Source organism: Heteronotia binoei, chromosome 5 (genome assembly GCF_032191835.1).
Source record: "Heteronotia binoei isolate CCM8104 ecotype False Entrance Well chromosome 5, APGP_CSIRO_Hbin_v1, whole genome shotgun sequence".
Lineage (NCBI taxonomy): Eukaryota > Metazoa > Chordata > Lepidosauria > Squamata > Gekkonidae > Heteronotia > Heteronotia binoei.
The window spans coordinates 46,782,428-46,803,209 of record NC_083227.1 but is presented as its reverse complement, the minus strand read 5'-3'; the positions used below and the strand labels follow the sequence as shown (position 1 = coordinate 46,803,209).

At 44.0% G+C, this 20,782-nt stretch overlaps 1 protein-coding gene and 1 non-coding gene across 3 annotated transcripts in view; both read left to right on the top strand.

Annotated features, from left to right (window-relative positions):
- FHIT (fragile histidine triad diadenosine triphosphatase) overlaps nucleotides 1-20,782 on the top strand; it is a 1,817,261-nt gene that overhangs the window by 1,658,661 nt on the left and 137,818 nt on the right. The gene's annotated exons all lie outside the window — the stretch shown is intronic.
- Nucleotides 8,461-8,535, top strand: TRNAT-AGU (transfer RNA threonine (anticodon AGU)). Its single transcript has one exon. It is a non-coding gene; the product is annotated as a tRNA-Thr (tRNA).

Below are 20,782 nucleotides of genomic sequence, written 5' to 3'. Positions count from 1 at the left end.
TATAAAACCCACGATTCGGAGCCGTAGATGAGGGTTGTCATCACAACCGCTTTGTAAACATTGATCTTTGTGCCTTTTTTCAGATGCTTGTTGCTCCACACTCTTTTGTGCAGTCGGCCAAATGCACGGTTTGCCTTTGCCAGCCTGTTGTCAATCTCCTTGTCGATCTTGGCATCTGAGGAGATGATGCACCCCAGGTAGCTGAACTGCTGGACTGTCTTCAGAACTGATTCACCCACAGTGATGCAGGGAGGGTAATAATCTTCCTGGGGTGCAGGCTGGTGGAGAACTTCTGTCTTCTTCAGACTAACTTCTAGGCCGAATAGCTTGGCAGCCTCTGCAAAGCAGGACATCATATGCTGCAGAGCTGATACCGAGTGGGAGACGAGTGCAGCATCATCAGCAAACAGTAGCTCTCGGATGAGTTTTTCCATTGTCTTGGAGTGTGCCTTTAGTCGCCTCAGGTTGAACAGGCTGCCATCGGTGCGATAGCGGATGTATACACCATCGTCATCATCTAGATCTACTGCGGCTCTTTGAAGCATCATGCTAAAGAAGATCGTAAAGAGAGTTGGCGCGAGAACGCAGCCTTGCTTTACACCTGTGCCTATTGGGAAGGGCTCCGAGAGGTCGTTGCAGTGTCTGACTTGGCCTCGCTGGTCTTCGTGTAGCTGGATGATCATGCTGAGGAACCTTGGGGGACATCCTAAATGTTCCAAGATTTGCCACAGGCCTTTCCTGCTAACGGTATCGAAAGCTTTGGTAAGGTCGACAAAAGTCACATACAGAGCCTTGTTCTGTTCCCTGAATTTCTCTTGGAGCTGCCTGAGAACAAATACCATGTCGGTGGTGCTCCTGTTAGCTCTGAAGCCGCACTGGCTCTCTGGGAGGAGTTCTTCTGCAATGGTGGGCACCAGTCTGTTCAGGAGTATTCTGGCAAGGATTTTGCCTGCAATGGAGAGCAGGGTTATCCCCCGGTAGTTGGAGCAGTCTGACTTTTCCCCTTTGTTCTTGTATAGGGTGATGATGATTGCATTGCGAAAGTCCTGTGGTAATTTGCCTTGTTCCCAGCAGGTGACAAGTACTTTGTGAAGTGAGCTATGTAGTACTGTGCCCCCATGCTTCCAGATCTCTGGTGGAATTCCATCAACTCCCGCTGCCTTGCCACTTTTCAGTTGCTTGATGGCTTTAACAGTCTCTTCTAGGGTGGGGATCTCATCCAACTCTGTTTTCACCGGTTGAAGTGGGGTGAGGTGGATTGCTGAATCTTGGACTACGCGGTTGGCACTGAAGAGAACCTGAAAATACTCCGACCACTGGTTCAGTATGGATGCCTTGTCTGTGAGGAGCACTTGGCCATCTGCACTATGCAAGGGACTCTGAGCCTGATATGATGGACCATATACTGCCTTCAGGGCTTCGTAGAACCCTCTTAAATCACCAGTGTCTGCACACAGCTGGGTTCTCTCTGCAAGCTTGGTCCACCACTTGTTCTGAATGTCTCGAAGCTTGCGCTGGAGGTTGCTACATGCAGCACAAAAGGTTGCTTTTTTCCCAGGACAGGAGGGCTGAGCAAGATGTGCTTGGTAGGCAGATCTCTTTTTTGCCAGTAATTCTTGGATCTCTTGATTGTTCTCATCAAACCAGTCCTTGTTCTTCCTTGTGGAGAACCCGAGGACTTCTTCAGAGATCTGCAGGACGGTAGTTTTTAGGTGTTCCCAGAGTGCTTCTGGAGAAGGGTCTGTGGGGCAACTGGGGTCCTCAATTCTTGACTGGAGTTTTGCCTGGAAGGCAGCTTTAACTTCGGCTGACTGGAGGCTGCCAACCTGAAACTTCCTCCGAGGGATACCTCCTCTCCTGGGCGTGGGTTTAAAGTGAAGACGGAGATTGCAGCGTACAAGACGATGATCCGTATGACATTCTGCGCTGGGCATTACTCGGGTGTGTAAGACATCTCGAAGGTCTCTCTGGCGCACCAGAATGTAGTCGATAAGGTGCCAATGCTTGGACCGTGGGTGCATCCAGGCTGTCTTCAGACTGTTCTTCTGCTGGAAGATAGTGTTGGTGATGGTGAGCTGGTGCTCCATGCAGAATTCTAGCAGGAGGCGCCCGTTGTCATTGCAGTTGCCAATGCCGTGTTTGCCAAGTACTCCTTTCCAGGCTTCCGAGTCTTTACCTACTCTGGCATTGAAGTCGCCAAGGATGATCACCTTGTCCTCTGTAGGGGTCTTCCGTACGAGGTTGCGTAGATCAGCATAGAACTTGTTCTTTTCTGCAGGATCTGCTTGAAGGGTTGGGGCATACACACTGAAGAGTGTTGCATGCTGCTTGTTTTGAAGTGGGAGGCGCATGGACATGATGCGATCTGAGTGACCTGTTGGCAGGTTTTCGAGTTTGGAGGCAATGGAGTTCCTGACCATGAAGCCAATGCCAGAAAGGCGGCTCTCAGCCTTTGACTTACCCGACCAGTAGAGGGTATAGCCAGCACCGTGTTCTTGAAGACTACCTTCCTCAGGGAAACGGACCTCACTGAGAGCTGCTATGTCAATATTCAACCTGAGAAGTTCGTGGGCAACTAGAGCAGAGCGTCGTTCAGGGCGACCACAGCCTACTGTGTCAAGCATGGTTCTGATGTTCCAACACGCAAGCTTTAGTCTTTGCACACTTTGTGAGGCAGGTGCATGCCTTTTCTTTGTTGTTATTTTTCGACCGCAAGTAAGGATGCCCGTTGACCGCGGCTAGCCAACTGGGGTGGGGGAGACGAGCTTTGTTTAGGCCACCTTTTCTAGCCCCCTCTCCGTGTGGAGCAAGCAGTGCTGTCCCAAGATAAGGCTGCTTGGTCGTTCAGGGTGCTGCCGAAAAATGCTTTCGTCTCCGGGTTAGCATCAGGCGACCAATACCCTGAACCGCCTACATGCAGGATCGGGACTGCGGCTTCCAGTGGCACCTTCCACCTGCCGTTTCGCCCCTTGCCCATCGCTGCAGGACTTGATGCGTTGTGGGTTGTGTGTGTGGATATGCCCTTCAGGCCTGCGCAGAGGAATTTTTTAGGTGAAGCGCAGTGTGCGCGGTACTGGCTCCACCCTTTCACCTGGGGGTCATCTGCCATGGCCCAGTAAGCCGGGACGCCGGCAGCGAGTCCTCCAGGTGGTAGGTGTTACATTAACGAGCTCTATCTGCCCGGGTTTGATGTTAGAGTTTTCCTTCTCTTAGGCTGGCGAGGTTGGTGGGCCCAGCCTGCCCATCCGGTTATACCGCCGGACATTCGGTCGCACCATGACGTAGCAAACTCTGTGAAAACGGGGGGGACCAGCGAGAAGGTGTTGCTACGGATGCAGTAATGCAGGAGAGGCCATTGCAGTGACCATCTGCCAGGCATAGCCAGACAGTGACCACGCGGCGTTCACTACACTGGGAGAGGAGAGGCTATGTATTGCGCATGCACTTTCCCTGGGGGGGTAGGATTCCCAGAGGGAGCCCATCCCCCACCCCCACTATAGCGTAGTGTACAATCAGGCCTTGGAGTAGCCCAATCCTGTTTGAGTCAAAGAGACAGATGAAAGCAGAGCATTCATCAATTCAATCAGTCCACGTAAGGTGTGTGCCACTCCCACTGTAGCCTGAGGGCACTTGCCTCATTCCAATTAATGTTCAATCTGCATAGCTGGAAAGGTACTATTCATTACACAGGGCGGAGTGGGCAATTACTTTCCCTAGTGAGAAAACCATTCATAATTCTGATTCACAGGGTAGGAAACGGTATCAAATTTGCTAATGAGATCTAAGTCAGCAACCTCACATTCAAGTCTCTCTATCAATCCTTTTTTAAAGTATGGATCTTGGAAGCTAAGCAGGGTTGGCTCTGGTTAATATTTGGATGGGAAATCACCAAAGAGTGCCAGGGTCATGATGCAGGGCCAGGCAATGAGAGACCACCTCTGCATGTCCCTTACCTTGAAAACCCCATTAGGTTGACATATGTAAGATGTGACTTCATGGCAATAAAGTAAAATGAAATAAAGAATATTAACATTTCGCTTTTAAGGTTTGGCCATAAAGTAGCCTGGGAGAGTGAAATACTCCCCAACTGTTTTCTGAAAGTTGCTCTTTGAAATGTCTGGTTTAAATCTATTTTCATGTGTAGCATTTCACCCATTTGTTTGTTCTGTGTAAAGAGCAGGAGGGCATTGTTGTCAACTGATGGTATATGAATAGGAAAGTAATGGATCTTCAATAGCACAGCCAATGTGGTTGATTTCTGTAGTAGCAAATTACCCACACAGATACAGAGACAGTGTTGGCTTTGTTTTGGGGCTTGGGTTCTGAATCTGACCCTCTATTCAGTAATTTGATGTCAAGTGAGTAGGTATTGCAAGTTGTCATGATTTGCCAGGATTGGTCACCCATTATTTAGGATGCACTGAAGAGTTTTTAAATAATGGCATCCAGAGACTATAGGTGTTTGTGATAATCCACAGAGAAATTTCAGAAACAACAGTCATTTAATACTTTTGTGTGAAGATGAACCAAAGATCCCAGGATACTGAGCCAGCTTTTGAGTTCTGCAGAATGCTTCATCAGGTTTGATATTTGGTGCAAAAGGTGGTGGCTGGGGTGGGTGGAGATGGTTAAGCTCATGGTGTAGCCAGTCACACACTGGCACCTGGAGATCTCCCAGAGTTACAGCTGATTTTCAGACCACAGAGTTAAGTTTGCCTGGACAAAATAGCTATTTTGGAGTGTGGATTCTATGGCATTATACCCTGCTTATGCTCCTGTCCAAATCCTGTCCTCTCTTGGCTCCATCGCTAAATCTCCAGAAATTTCCCCACTTGGAGCTGGTAGCCCTACTCTAACCTACCTCACATGATGGTTTTAAGAATAAAACGGAGCCATGGAGAGCCATGTATACTGTCCTGATCTCTCGGACTGAGCTAAAAATATGATGGATGACTAGTTATGTGTCACTGTGTAAGGGAAATCTGCCATATCAAAGGGCTTAGTAAATCTGGCATATGCAATAGGAATTTGTTGTTGCTGTTGTCTCTAAACAGTTTTTTTTTCCCCTGCCAGAAATGTTATTTGTCACAAAGAACAAATCCAGGTATAGTTTGCTTTCCAAAAGTCATAAACTCATAGTTGATCAAGTACTTCCAGAGAAATGCAACTTGTTTCTCACACATGAGGCTTTTGATTTATTACATATCAGTAAAATATGGATTGAAAACCCTGTTTGCTATATTCTTTTTTTTTTTGTTGGTAAGTTCAGTTGCACTCTGTAGATGTTTTGAGCATGCTGTCAGCTCAAAGGTGATTTAATAGGTTGTATAAAAGTACAGGTACACGATGCCTCTCATCAGTACAGCTATTTTATGGTGCTATTCTAAGAAAGGTTACTAGGACACACATGGGCACACAAAGCTGTCATATATTGAATCTGACTCTTGGTCCATCAATGTCAGTATTGTCTTCTCAGATGGACAGCAGCTGTGCAGGGTCTCAGTTATAGGTCTTTCACATTGCCTGATTCTTTTAACTGGAGACACAGGTGATTGAACCTGGACCCTTCTGCATGCCAAGCAAATGTTCTCCAACTGAGCCATGGTCCCTTTCGTATGGCAGGCTTGGTAGAAAAAAGACAAAATACCACTCTTGTTTACTTTCAGTTCACAACTAATGGTGGACTGTCACTATATATGAAGTGAAGTAACAGGGTGGATTAGTCCTTTAACATCCAGGGAAAAGCCCTGGTGGGCAGGTGAGATGCTGATAGCCCAAGCTGAGTCCCAGACTGATTTCCCACTCACCGTTTTTTGTGTGCCTAAAATCTGCACAAGAAGATTGTTTAAATCCATATTTCTCTAGAATGGTTCTTGATCAAAGAAAGACAATGCTTGCTTCAGAATTCGGTACCTCTGTCTATCTAATTTGCTATAGTTGAAGGACCCAAGAGTGGGAGAAATGATAAAAGTAAAATAAAATCTCTTTGGGATGCACCAAAACCCAGCCTAGCTTAGATAGTTTTTGCTCACCTCTCCATCAACCAGAACTAACTAAGCAACTGGAGAAAAGAGGGAGAATAGTAGTAGAAATGGGAGAGAAAAATCACTAGAGCCCCTCCTTTTCTCCAAATAATCCCTGACATTCCCCCAAATGCTCAAGGCCCTTTACTAATTTGGTATGGTAAAGAAAATTAGTTTGGCATAACTCAAAAATAGAACTTGAGATAGTAGGTAGATGCAGGTGAAGTAGTCCGACTATTAAGAAAGGGACAATTCTCACTGGTTCTTGTTGAAATCTGTGAGATTTTCCCACTGCTTCAAAAGAGAAAAGAAGCTTCTCCTCCTCCCTTCCTGCTTTCTCATGTTTGAGCTGGACTAAAACCCACTCAGGGCAAGGGTGCAAAGAGAAGGTTATTCAGACAAGATCCACTTGTTAGGTTCCACTTATTAGGATCCAATCCAATGGCTTTCTGGAGGCAGGATCTGCCCCACAAAGGAGCATGTGAAGTTGATCTGCTGTGAATCAGATCACTGGCTCATCGAGGTCAGCGTTGTCGATTATGACTTGCAGCAGATCTCCATAGTCTCTGGGTCTTTCCCATCACCGACCACCAGCTCCTTTAAAACTAAATTGTGGGCCTACTGCATGCCAAGCAGATGCTCTACCATTGAACCATACCCCCTCCTTGCACATCACTGGCAGCTTCTGCAGTAAATGTGCCGTGCCTTCATCGAGAACAGCAACAACCACCTTTCAGTGGTAGAATAATAAGCCGTGTTCATTTCTAAATTTCTAGTCCTGAAATGATTGGTTATTCTAAAATGCTGATGAGTAAAATTAAGATGTGCTATCCATATCTCAATGCCTCCATTCTTCAGACGTCTCGCCTCATTGAGTGACAGTGATGAAACAATAGCAAGGACTCAAAGCGGCCTGAGATCTGCTATCTAACAAGAGGAAAAAAGCTGTCTCCAGCTTTGCTTCAGGGGGCTCTGCCAGGCTTATAGAATGGCTTCCAGTAAACAAGCTTTGTGGGGTCAACCCCTCAGATTTCACTCTGAGCCCCCTCCCTTCCCTGAGCAAATAAAATCCCACCCCTGTTCCTTGTCAGCCCCAATAGCAAAGATTTTATTTAGTTGTAAATTTGCTAGATAAAGATCCTTTCAATATTTAATGACTCTGGTGGATTAAAGCCGGTATGAATCATCAAATCAACAGTCACAATATATTTATGTTCCAAAGAGGGCTTGTGGAAGGTGAAGGAAAGATCACATTTCCCTGGCAGGTTAGCCAAACTGAACCGCTGACTTGAATGACTTCCAGCGCTTGAATGAACAGTGCTGGGAGGGAGAAGGCAAAGCTAATAAATAATGAATATAAGCTCTGCTAAAAGCAGGTGGGGAGTCCTGGGGATTTGTATTGTTCTTTGAAGTTTCCTCTTTTTCCCTCATTTGGTCTGGATCAAAGATATATCTACATTTTAAAGAATTCATATGGCGCTCTTAATATACAGCCCCTATACGGGCTCAAACCAATGCTGAGATTCACGCAGTCTCCAGAGAATTTCCAATAAAGTTTCTTGTAGAAAAGGTGCCCACTGAGATTTCTAAATTTTAACATTCAGGAGTATCTGGCTAGTCTTTACAGAGTTTGTTGTGCTAACATTTTCAAAGAGAAAGACATTATCACATTAACTGCATTATTGGTCTGGAACAGGGGTCCCCAACCACTGGGCCGCGGCCTGTTTGAAATGGGCTGCAAAGCCTCACCAACACCCCCCCCCCCCCATGGCGCCTCCTCTTCCACCAGTTTTCACCACTTTAAGGCCGGGGAAGGGAAGGAGGCAAGGGCAGCTCACTCATTGCTGCTGCAGTGGTTTTCCTGCCCATCAGCTGATCGGCCTGGGAGGCACTTCACGGCCAGTTCCCTGGCCCTAAAATGGTGAAAACAAAAGGAGGATGCGGTGAGGCTGCACAGGGCGGCACTGAAGGAGGGAGGAGGAAACCGGATGGAGAAGGTGCCGAGGCTGCATGAGGGTGGCAACAAAGGAGGAAGGAGGAAAATAGGAGGGGGCTGCAAGGCTGCGCAGGGGGTAAAGGAAGGAGGAGGAAATGTCTTGGGGGTTATGCTCAGCTTAATGCAACAACTGGGGGGAGGCCGAATTGAATGCCCCCATTCTCCCGACCCTGGGGCCATGGTTGGCAGGCTGGTCCTGGGGCCAGTCCCCGAGGCCGAAAAGGTTGGGGACCGCTGGTCTAGAACAGGGGTGGCCAAACTTGCTTAACATAAGAGCCACATAGAATAAATGTCAGATGGTTGAGAGCCACAAGACATGGATGTCAGATGTTTGAGAGCCGAAAGACAGCAAAGAGGGAGGAAGGGAGGAAGGAAGGAAAATAGATGGGGGAGAAAGGTGGAGGTGAAACGAAAGCAACTTTAACTTTAAATGCATTTAGGGGAGGGATGGTAGCTCAGTGGTAGAGCATCTGCTTAGTAAGCAGAAGGTTCCAGGTTCAATCCCTGGCATCTCCAAAAAAGGGTCCAGGCAAATAGGTGTAAAAAGCCTCAGCTTGAGACCCTGGAGAGCCGCCGCCAGTCTGAGTAGACAATACTGACTTTGATGGACCAAGGGTCTGATTCAGTATAAGGCAGCTTCATATGTTCATGTTCATATGTTCATTCTCCAAGCTGCTGGCTGGCTTGGCTTAGACTTAGAGAATTGACTTAAAGAGACAAGTGTTTTCTCCAAGCCAGTGGAGGCTTTGAGAGCCACATAATATGTGTGAAAGAGCCACAGTTTGGCCACCCCTGGTCTAGAAAGACTCATTTCCCCCCTCCCTGGCTTAGTATCAAGAAAAGGGAAAAGAATTAGGACCCTAAATTGACCAGCCTGGGAAATATGGGCATCTGAAGAGCTTCGATTACATTTTTTCATCACTTGAAATGTATATTCCCCCCTTTTTTCTTTGTGTGTGTGTGTGTGTAGATTCTGTGCTGGATTTGTATGGTTGAAATTTCATTGTGAAAGTTGCTAGTTTGGGAGAAACAAAAATATTTACGACACAAGCCTCCTTTTCTTCCATTCATTTATGCATTTGTTGTATTTATTTATCTATCAGCCACCTTTCTACTGTGCAGAACTAGGTTGCCAAGTCTAACTCAGAAAATACTTGGAGACTTTGAGTGTGGGGCCAGAAGACTTTGGGGGTAGAACCAGAAGACTTTCCCATTCCTATAAAATACAGCAGTGCAGTTCCTCCTGAATACAGTCTTCATTTTGTCATCTTCCAGCAGCTGGCTGCTCTTCCACTCTCTCTCACACACATACAGATGCACACAGCAGCCAAAATACACAGTTTGGAAGCACACACTTTGTTGTCTCAGTGGGGCAATTTACTTACCATGGGAGTTGTTGACTGCTCTATATTCATCCCAGTTTGTCAAACTAACAGGGAAACCAGAGGTTACTATTTTAGTGTGCGAACAGCTTCTTAAGGGACTATAAAGCAAACGGAGCTTCTGGGCTCCTTCCCTTCCCTTTCAACAGGCACATTGTTCTGCAGGCACCCCACCCCCATTCAGCCTGGCTTGAAGATTTAAAGGCACACAAACCTTTCTAAAAGCAAGCTGTTCCCAGCATCTTCTTAAGCCTCAGAGGTTTGAAGGCACATGTTGACTGTTGAGGCAGGGCTTCCCCTTGGGGGTGAGAAAGAGCCTGTCAAATTCGAAGATTCTCCACTGCGACCTGGGGATTGGCAAGCCTATGCAGAACTCACGGTTCCATGGCAGGGTTGGCAGCTCTAGTTTGGGAGATACTGGGAGATTTTTTTGGGACAGGGGGAGACTTTTACTATATGCCTCCAAAGCATTTTCTCCTGAGGAACTGATCTCTGTTGTCTGGAGATCCATTGTAATACCAAGAGATCTTTAGGCCCAAACGGAAGTCTGGCAACACTATTCCAGAGCAATGGTTCCATTTCCACTTGGGCATTTTACACTGTGTGTACAGTTCTCTGAAGATTTCACAGTGCCCCAGGTTGTTCTCAGTATTCCTTTGGAACCAAGAAAATGCTATCCTCTGGATTTATGAGTCAAACGAATTTATTAAGCATAATGGCACACTATTATAGTATCATATGTACAATTACTCCTTTTTGAATCCACTAAAATCTATAGGCTCAGAACAAAGTGAGAGTCCAATGGCACCTTTAAGATCAACAAAGTTTTATTCAGGGTGTAAGGGAGGCTAGGTTGCAGCAGACACGATCTAGGGCCTTCTCGGTGGCAGCGCCAGAATTGTCGAATACTCTCCCAGAGGCCATAAGGGCCCTGCGGGATCTTTCTACTTTCCGCAGGGCCTGTAAGACCGAACTGTTTCGACAGGCCTTTGAGACCTAACCTAATTTGGGAGAGAGCTGCCACTTTACACCGTTACAGAGTACCATGATCACCATTTACATTTATATCTACGTTAAATTATATTATAGTGATACAGCACCAAAAATGCAATGGAATGTTTTTAAATGTTTTAAATGTTTAAATGTTTTAAATAATTTTAAATTGTAGTTTTTTATTGGTTAAATTGTAAAAATGTATGTTGTTAGCCACCCTGAGTCCGCTTGCAGAGAGGGCGGGATAGAAATTTAAAGTAATAAATAAATAAATTTGTGCGCACACACACTTCATTAGATCTATCTTCACAACAGGCTTAGAATGATGTAAATCATGCTTAGGACTGCATGGTATATGTCTTCACCAACAAACAGCGAAAGTTCCAACTGAGAACTGCACAATGGCCCAATTCACATTAGTGGAAAAGAACACAGGTTAGATCTCCTCATGGATGGCAAAGAGAAAAGCCATGGCCATGTGCACCTTGGCACTCCTGGCTGAGTACTTGGTTTCTTGGGAGAGTATCTCTCTGAGTTTCTTCTGCCCTAGAGTCCTCTGAGTGATAATGTCCAGATGGTCCAATTATAAACGGGACAATTTCTACTTCTTTCATTGAGTTGGTCAAAAAGTCCTACTCATTTGACTTTCCCACAGATACTTTGAACAGGTAACTGCAAATGGTTAATTAAACTTAAACCTAATTGATCCCTAACAATTGCTGTTTCACCTTCTTCCTGACTATCTTTGCACAGGAGCAGTTTCTCTTATGCATTCTATTCTACCCCTTAGTTAGTATGAAGTATGTCCCAGTTTCTCAGATATTTATAGGACAAGAGACCCTCGTATCATCTAGGCTAGTTCGGCCACATATTACTTATCACTTGCTTCCAGATGGTTTATACAGAAGTACTTGTAGTAATAGACTGCATCGTGTAATCCACAGTTTGGCAGAGCATCTTTCTAACCTATGGACCTCTTTTACATCAGGATACCTTGCTTCTAGAGTTGCCAGCCTCCAGGTAGCATCTGGAGATCTCCCTGTTACAAATTATCTCCAGGCAACCGAGATCAGTTCCCCTGAAGAAAATGGCAGCTTTGGAGGGTGGAATCTGTGGCATTATGCCCTGCTGAGGTTTCTTTCATCCCAAACCCTGCCCTGCCAGGGCTCCACCTCCAAAATCTCCAAGCAGGGCTTTTCTTTTTTAAGCAGGAATGCACAGGAACACAGTTCTGGCTGGCTTGGTGTCATGGTGTGTGTCCTAATATGCAAATGTGTTCCTGCTTAGGTTTTTTTTTCAAAAAGTCCTGTGCAAAACAATGGTGATGTCAGGGGGTGTGGCTTAATATGGAAATAAGTTCCTGCTGGACTTTTTCTACCAAAAAAATCCCTCCTTCCATCTCATCTGTAACCTCCAAGCCTTTAGATACTTAGCAAAGTTCTGATTTGGTTCTCAGATAGAGGCATCAGTTTTCTTTGCTTGTTTCATTGGAAGATTTCAGTAAACCAGGGACAACATAATGAATTTTCTATTTACATATTTGTACCCCAAACTGTTTATATTATCATTCATAACAACGTAATGAACATGTAATGTCTGTGTGAACATGTCACTGAGAGAAAACACATCCACCTCCACTTTTTGCCCTAGCAATTCAGTTACACATGATTTGGTTATTGCAAGGGGCTGACAGCCCTGTTACTTAAAACAAAGATGTGCTTTTTCCTCCTCAGCTGACACACACTGCCTCACAAATGTTTTTTGTACCTATTATCAAATAAGTTTTTAAAAACCGCCAAAAGAGGTGTGTAATTCATGAGGTGGATGGAAAGTGCCGTCAAGTTGCAGCTGATGTATGGTGACCCCATAGGATTTTCAAGGCAATAGACTAATAGGGTTAGCTTGCCATCACCTGCCTGTGAGCATTGATCCTGGATTTCCTTGGTAGTCTCCCATTCAAATATTAACCAGGGCTGCTCCTGCTTAGGGTCTGAGATCTGATGAGATCAAGGTAGCCTAGGCCATCTAGGTCAGGGTGCTCTGTAAAGGACAAAAGCATCTAAGAAATGCGCCCCCCCCCCATTTCACCTGTTCACATTGGTTGCCCTGTCTGTGAATAATAACAGGAAAAAAATACCACACAATACACCCAGTAGTATCCAAACAAACATAGTAAATCAAATAGGCAGCCAGTCTCTCCTCAAAACAAGGCAAAAGCATGGTAAATGGCTCTCTCATTGCCAGACAGCATAAGAATTCTTCCAGTAAAACAATCTTCACTCAGATGTTTATAAGCAGCTTGGCGGACATGTTTAGACAGGGATTTCCACAAAGTGGGTGCCCCAGCTGAAAAAGCCCTGTTGACACAAGGCATGCCTTAGATGCAAATGGCACTCAAAGGATGCCTCATGGCTCATAACATCTGGGAATCATGAGGGAAAACATCTATTTTATTTGTTTATTTAGAAGATTTCTATGCCACTTCCAACGTCTTGCTCAATTTCTTCAGGCATCCTGTAGATTTATATACATACTCTACACATGGGCATCACCTGATGCACAACACAGAAATCAGATTGATTATATACTCTGCAGTCAAAGCTCCTTTGACTGCAAGGACTCCAAGGAGAAGCTCCTTGCAGTCAGCAAAAACAATACCTGGAGCTGATTGCGGTTCAGATCATGAGTTACATATTGCAAAATTCAGGCTTAAACTGAAGAAAACTGGGGAACCCATTAGGCCATTCAGGTTTGACCTTGATCACATCCCTTATGAATATACAGTGGAGGTGAAGAATAGGTTTAAGGAACTAGAGTTGATAGACAGAGTGACAGAAGAACTATGGACGGAGGTTCACGACATTGTATGGAAGGCAGCAATCAGCACCATCCCAAAGAAAAAGAAATGCAAGAAAGCAAAGTGGCTGTCTGATGTGACTTTACAAATAGCTGAGGAAAGAAGGAAAGTGAAAGGCAAAGGTGAAAAGGAAAGATTCACCCAACTGAATGCAGGTTTCCAGAAAACAGCAAGGAGAGATAAGGAGGCCTTCCTGAAGGAACAATGCAAAGCAATAGAGGAAAATAATAGAATGGGAAGGACAAGAGATCTCTTCAAGAAAATTGGAGAAATCAAGGGAACATTTTGTGCAAAGATGGCTACGATAAAGGACAAAAACGGTAGGAACCTAACAGAAGCAGAAGAGATCAGGGAGAGATGGCAAGAATACACAAAAGAATTATACAAGAAAGCTCTCGATGTCCTTGACAACCATGACAGTGAAATTGCTGACCTTGAGCCAGACATCTTGGAGAAATCAAGGGAACATTTTGTGCAAAGATGGCTACGATAAAGGACAAAAACGGTAGGAACCTAACAGAAGCAGAAGAGATCAGGGAGAGATGGCAAGAATACACAAAAGAATTATACAAGAAAGCTCTCGATGTCCTTGACAACCATGACAGTGAAATTGCTGACCTTGAGCCAGACATCTTGGAGTGTGAAGTCAAATGGGCCTTAGAAAGCAGTACTAACAACAAAGCGAGCGGAGATGATAGTATCCCAATTGAGCTATTCAAAGTCGTAAAAGATGATGCTGTTAAAGTGATGCACACATTATGTCAACAAATCTGGAAAATGCAAGAGTGGCCACAGGATTGGAAAAGATCAGTTTATATCCCAATCACAAAGAAGGGTAATGCCAAGGAATGTTCAAACTATCGCACCATTGCACTCATTTCACATGCCAGCAAGATCATATTAAAGATCCTACAAGCTAGGCTTCGACAGTATGTCGATTGGGAACTACCAGAAGTTTAAGCTGGGTTTTGGAGAGGTAGAGGAACTAGAGAACATATTGCCAACATTCGCTGGATTATGTATCAGAAACACGTCTATTTCTGTTTTATTGACTATGCCAAAGCCTTTGATTGTGTGGATCACAACAAATTGTGGCAAGTCCTTAAAGAGATGGGAGTTCCAGACCACCTCACACGTCTCCTGAGAAACCTGTATAAGGGTCAAGAAGCAACTGTCAGAATGGAATATGGAACAACTGATTGGTTTAGAATAGGAAAGGAGTTCAACAAGGATGTATATTGTCACCCTGCTTATTTAATTTTTATGCAGAGTACATCATGCGGAATGCTGGCCTGGATGAAGCACAAGCCAGAATTAAGATTGCTGAGAAAAACATCAACAACCTCAGATGACACCACTCTAATGGCAGAAAGTGAGGAGGACTTAAAGAACCTCTTGTTGAGGCTGAAAGAGGAGAGCACAAAAGTAGGCTTGAAACTCAACATAAAAAAAAAAACCTAAGATCATGGCATCCGGCCCCATCACACCGTGGCAAATAGAAGGGGAAGACATGGAAGTAGTGACAGACTTCACATTTCTGGGATCCAAGATCACTGCAGATGGTGACTGTAGCCATGAAATTAAAAGATGTTTGCTCCTTGGGAGGACAGCTATGGTGAACCTGGGCAGTATAATAAAAAATAGAGATATCACCCTGGCAACAAAAGTCCATATAGTCAAAGTGATGGTATTCCCAGCAGTAATGTATGTCTGTGAGAGTTGGACCATAAGGAAGGCCAAGTGCAGAAGAATAGATGCTTTTGAGCTGTGGTACTGGAGAAGAATCAAGAGTCCCTTGGGCTGCAAGAAGATCAAATCAGTCAGTCCTAAGGGAAATCAACCCTGACTGTTCCCTGGAAGGTCAGATGCTGAAGCTGAAGCTCAAATACTTTGACAACCAAATGAGAAGGGAGCACTCACTGGAGAATATTCTGATGCTGGGAAAGACAGAAGGCAAAAGAAGAAGGGGACAGCAAAAGAAGAAGGGGACGGCAAAAGATGAGATGGCTGGACAGCATTACTTACGTAACAAACACAAATTTGAGCAGACTTTGGAGGATGGTGGAAGACAGGAGGGCCTGGTGTGACTTTGTCCGTGGGGTCACAAAGAGTCAGACTCAACTGCACAACTGAACAACAACAATTATTCTGGGGCATTGTCGGCAGTGAATTTTTAGTTGCGCAAGATCTTGCAGAGTATTTTCCTCTCACTTTGACTCACGTTTACAGTATTCCAAAGTAATGCAATCCTGGATTATTATGAGAACATTTCCTTTGGACTCACAGCCACATTGCAGCAAAACCTTTGGGAGGGAGAACCTGTGAAATAGGTGTGCTAGCAAACACATGAAAACATTAAAAATACTTCAGGGGGGGAAAAACCAGCAAGCCTTAAGGCAACTAGTTTCCTGAAAACAGAGTATCTTACGGTTGGTGATTTAGAACATTAATGCAAAAACACCATCTGCTAAACTTCAGATCTATGAATACCGTGTGGTCTGTGGAGAATACAGACTGTACGTGAAACTATTGATCCACCATCTGCTTCAACACGATCCTTTAGCTTTTTTTTTTCACTGTAATAAGTGTTACTTTAGTAATTTGACATTACAGAGAGCTTCGATGCCCAGATATGTCTTGGAAAAAAAGTTGGGTTTGGGCTTGAGGAGGGAAGTATGACATGTATTTGCTGTATTTTTTCTACCCCCTTCTTGTCACAGCATTCTGGGCATTTGTATGTGGCTAAAAAAACAAATTCCAATGCTCAGGGGAAACAAAATGTTTCTGCTAAATTGGCCAGACAGTAGAAAGCTGTTGGACATACTCGAGAATTGCCGAATACACAAAGATGATCCAAAGCCTGGGAAGCAAGCATTGTGGTGGGAGGTATGGCCTGTAGCCATAGTGGTACTCCACATCAACACATCCATTTGATGCCGTGTCATTTTCCATTGCCTATTGCTAGCAATGCAGCCAAAAGTTGTAATTACTTGGCTTTGAATATGAATTTCTCCAGGTTGTAGTTCATGGGCCGAATCCGTTTATTTACTCTCTGTAAGCTTTTCGTCCAGTCAAAGTAAACTTGCCATCCAATTAGGGCTTTTGATTCTTTGTGCTTATGATATTTTTGTGCCATTTCTATTTGCTTACATGTTATAGCCCGTTTTTGTGCTAACAATTAACACACTATCCAGCATCCATTAATCCGGTCATGAAAAAGGATGATCACAAACCATAAAAGACAAACCATAAAAGAAGCCTTTCAATTCAAAACCTGAGTTGTCACAACATCTCTCAGTCAAGTCACCAAACATCTTTGAGATTTGCCCTACAAACTTCTATAACTTCTCTGCTTCTAAGGCTTCAAAGTTTCTCTGGAAGGCCCTAGCTCAGGGATTGCACATATCCATTGAACTTTAAATACCAACCTTTACAGGCTTCTGTACAGGTTTGTCTTAATTGTGATTACTGTTCATGTTTTGGAGTGTCAGTACACATATGTCCATAGGATCAATTGGGTGAAGCTAGTGGGAGACAACCTTCACATCAGATGAAAATGGAAGAACTATTTTCACAGCTGAACTTTTTCTGCAGCAACACTGCTAGATTAAGTAAAACCCCTGGACTCTGGACTAAGTAAGTAAGGGTCAGCTGTTCCTCACCAAGCATGGGAACACACAATATCCCCAAGAACTCAGTCTTACCAACCAACAACACCTTCATCTTATCAGAATTCTGTTTCAACTTGTTCACTGTTAGCTGCTTGGCTTTAAAATATCAGACAAATTCATGGAGGGCCAGTCCATCAATGGTTACCTAAGGCAGAATGGTACTTCAGTATTCAGAGGCGGAATACCTCTAAGTTCCAGCTGCTGAGGAGCAACTTGTTGCTGGGGAGAGGGGAGTTTGTTCTCTGTTTCCCTGCTGTTGACCTTCCAGACACTGCTGGGAAACAGAATGCTGAACAGGCTGGACAGTAAGAATGTAAGAATATAAGAAGAGCCGTACTGAATCAGACCATTGATCCCTCTAGTCCAGCATCCTGTTTCACATACCAACCAACCCGTTGACTTGGAGGCCAACAAAGAGGGCGTAGAAGCCACAGCCTTCTCCTGAAGTTGCCTCTGTAACTAGTATTTATAGGTTTGCTGCCTCAGGATATGGTCTGACTGGTCTGGTCCAGTAGGATGTTCTTATATTCAGTGTGAATGTAAATAAGTTAGATCCCGCTTAAAAGAAGGGCGTAGAAGAAACACAGTGGAATGACATGCAGAATGGATTAGCTTTGCAATTAATTTATACATTTTTTACAATAATCAGAAGCCTACATATATCTTTGGCTCTCTTTGCTGTATCCTGTAATTCTCTTCTGTTCCATCTCCTTCACTCAATGTTGAACTCAATCTTGTCTCTCTTTGTGGGTGGACCACCTACAGATATGCATGGACTGGAGAAGGAACCTAAAAAACTCTTTTGGCTGTTAGATTATGAAAATCTTTAAGAGAAGTGGAGGAAGGGCAAACCTACACCTTATTTATTGATTGATATGTATACCCTGTCCTGCTCCACAAAGTGGGCTCAGGTGGCTTACATAAGCATAAAACAGTAAAATAGTTCAATAAAAATCTTACATCATTGTTTTATTTTATTATGTATCTTGTTTTTAATGTTTATGTGGTTTAATTTGTTGTTAGCTGCCCTGAGACCATTAGGGGAGGGCGAGATATAAATTTGATAAAATAAATAAATAAATCATAAGACACAGGATCCAACTAAATTAAAATGAAATTTAAATAACTCATTTAAATACTTACTAGCAGCTTGACCATTGGACCATTGATTCCAAGTCCAATGTATGCTACACTCATGCCAGGAAATGGCGGCAGACCACTTGATGGAATAATCAGTCGCTCCTGGCACCAGTTGATCTAAATAGCACCATGGAATACTTGAACCTAAAACTGGCATCACAGTCTGTGGGTAGAATCACACTGGGAATTTAATGTGGCAGTATCTCAGCTTTGAAAAAGCCAGTGCTCTTTGATGCATGCTGGGGCAATCACACAACCCCCTCTGTGCTGCTAGGAGAGGCACTATCTGCACACCCACAAGAGGAGCATTTAGACTGTTTCTGTGCATGTGGGGCACAGCCGTTCAGACAGCTGGGAAATGTGCCTTGCATGCCTTTTAGAGATTTGCTATCATGAACTATTTAATCTGGTGACAGTCCATCCTAAGATGAGGTAAGGACAGGTGGGACTCAGGGAACAGATATGTGTGTATGATCACACACATTAAAACTGGAGGGGAGGCATGGCTAGGTCAGACTAAATCTCTCGTGTGATCGCACCCTATGTCTTTGCACATGCTGCAGCCCTCTGAGGCTAGAGAACTCTAGTGTAGCTTCAGCTTCTCTCCCAATAACAGTTACCATGATTGTTAACATGATAAACACCTGATATAAATTTCTACTGAGGCTATGCCTCTAATGCTTGTTTGGGTTTTGATCCTTTAAGAGCAGACACCAGCTTCAAAATTAAACCTGTCATTCTGAATACCGAACTCATTTCTGCTTTCTAATAATAAGACCAACACTTGCTTCCTATGTAGGAAGGCTTCATTCTACCCAGCCCCAACGCTTGGGGTTCTGGTGCCCCAGGCAGAACCCCGCCCCCCCAAGGACTTTACTCACGTGCGCTTTGCATGCATGGCCTGATGATGTTACCGGAAGGGAAATCATCGGGCGCACATGAAGTGCAAATGCTTGGCCCACCCTATGCCCAGCCTTCTCCCGCTTTAAAGGGAGCCAAGAAGAGGCCACCTCCTTTTTTCTTGCGAAGAAAGGAGGAGGCAGTCCCTTCCTGACTCCCTTTAAAGTAGGAGAGGGCCAGGCATGGGGCAAGCAGAGCTGCACTTTCAGAAACAACTGCTTTGTCCTTTCTTCACTCTGATTGCTTGGAGCAAAGAAAGGACAATTCAGAACATAAGGGTCGGCATGAGCGGGGATGGGGCACCCGCCCCCTGCCCCTGCGGTGAGGTGGCACCCCAGGTGGCTGCCTACCTCACCAACTTCCACACATCTGCCCTGATTCTACCATATGGTGGTACCCACTTTTATATAAGCAAATACCAGGGCTTTTTTTGAGCAGGAATGCACAGGAATGCAGTTCTGGCTGGTTTGGCATCAGGGGGTGTGTCCTAATATGCAAATGAGTCCCTGGTGGGCTTTTTCCACAAAAAAGCCATGTGTGAAACAATGGTGATGTTAGGGGGTGTGGCCTAATATGCAAATGAGTTCCTGCTGGGGGTTTTTCTACCACAAAAGTCTTGCAAAATACTAATTGTCTGCTGGAGTGTTGAAGGCAAACCAGACCTCTCCACTTGTCTTGAAGAGAAGATGGTCACAAAAATTGCTTAAGGATGGAAGTGATCCGCTTGTTGAAATGGTAACAGCTCAGTTTGTTTTGCCCTAATTGTTATAGCTCTTCTCTGTTCCCTGCTGTTCACCTTGCAAGCAAAGTTGTGTTTTTCTGTTCTTATTAATTCACCCCATTTTTCTGTTCAGTGAACTCCCCCTTCTGTTTTGGTCGCAAATTAGGAAATAACTAATTGCATCTCTGTTAACAAAACACTTTCTGGACTGGGAAAGCCACCCATCTAAATGTGTGTGTAAATATCACATGAAGGGTACGAAATCCAGTTCCCTGTGTAAAAGTGTTAAAGGAGACGGATGTTGACAGTTCCACAATCAGATCCTGTAATGTATTAAAAAGTTATGAAATGCGTATAAGCCCTGGGACTAAGGTGCTCAAAGACAATTACCAACTAAACATTTCATTAATGAAATTATGATTAATTATAATGACTAATTAAAATTCAGGATTACGATGTTGGTTTTGAGCATTAACAGGAGTAATGGCATTACCATTTTTAATGAACTCCAATATGGAAAATTATAGTACAACTCTGGGAAAAAATATATATGCTCTGCTGTAAGATTAGAAGTTATTGTTAAGCCCAGAGGCACACTTTTTTTTCCCTGCTGGTGAATTTAAGTAAGTCTAACATGTTCTAATTTAATAAGTAATCATAGTCTTTCTTCATTGTGTGAATTGATACTAGGTTGTATTTTACAAGAACAAAAGAGAACATTTCAGTAGCTGCCAAGCAATGGGTGATGATGTGGTGCTATAGGCTACAAACAGAAAAGATATTTTGCCATGTTTTGCCTTACAGTTGGATTTAGAATGATTATTATGTAGTCTTGCAGATTTCCTTAATTAACGATTAAAGGATTAGGAATTAAATTACCAATGTAGGGTGGGCTTTTTTTGTCATACAACTGGAGGGCAGCCTTTGTGAGGTATGCACTCCGCACATTGTGCATGAAAAGATGTCTTTCTCTGAAGTAATTATAACTAACATATGGGCATATTAGTAAATGTCAAATTCCCAGAGGAACCTCCCATTTGACCTGCATTATTAAGTCTCTTTAGGATTCATTAGCCATAGACAGATCCCTTAAACTATT